Source organism: Penaeus monodon, chromosome 28, assembly GCF_015228065.2.
Source record: "Penaeus monodon isolate SGIC_2016 chromosome 28, NSTDA_Pmon_1, whole genome shotgun sequence".
Taxonomy (NCBI): domain Eukaryota; kingdom Metazoa; phylum Arthropoda; class Malacostraca; order Decapoda; family Penaeidae; genus Penaeus; species Penaeus monodon.
The window spans coordinates 38,638,597-38,639,301 of NC_051413.1; the positions used below are offsets into that span (position 1 = coordinate 38,638,597).

Below are 705 nucleotides of genomic sequence, written 5' to 3' on the forward strand. Positions count from 1 at the left end.
GATGTTCCCTGCCATCTCCCAGTGTAATCAAGTTAAGGTTTACAAATAAGATAAGTGATCAGTTTTGACAAGGTAATCTCCTTGAAGAATAAATGAAATAATACAATTAGCTACAGAATGTAATCAACAGAAAATGAAGGTAAACCCACAACTGCTGATCAAAGATATGCCCACAGTTTCTTAAGCAATCACTGTGGCCTCTGTATTTTCCCCACTTCAGCTGAATGACAAGCCTACCATGTATATACTGGCAAGAAGAGCTTGCATCCCATCATGGTGATCTACTACAATCCAAGCTCTATCTTGCCATACACATTGTTGGGTTTTGCCCTTTGCCAGAGTACCAAAGTGTAAATGTCATAGGTATTGTAGGATTTCAAGAATTCTGAATAAATATATAAATGAAACAAGACCACAGTAACAATATCCTTATTTTTTTCACTGAATTATATAGCCTGTGTTATATCTAAATCCACTGGGCATGGTCCATTATGGGATACAATAATTTGAAAGTATACCTTACAGAAGTGTAGTGTCAAACAATTAACACAGACACCAACTTTCCAGAAAAGGTAATCACATATATTCTGAGAAGCTAAATGCTTAGACTGACTCTTTACTTGACATCACAGGCCTGAAGATTGTTGGTCTTTGCCAGAGCACAACAGGTCAGTAATAAAGACATGATTATGTTACTAACATCTG

The 705-nt window shown here is 36.5% G+C and overlaps 1 protein-coding gene across 1 annotated transcript in view; it reads right to left on the reverse strand.

Annotated features, from left to right (window-relative positions):
* Positions 1–705, reverse strand: part of LOC119591573 — a gene marked incomplete in the record, with an annotated part of 19,351 nt that overhangs the window by 17,453 nt on the left and 1,193 nt on the right.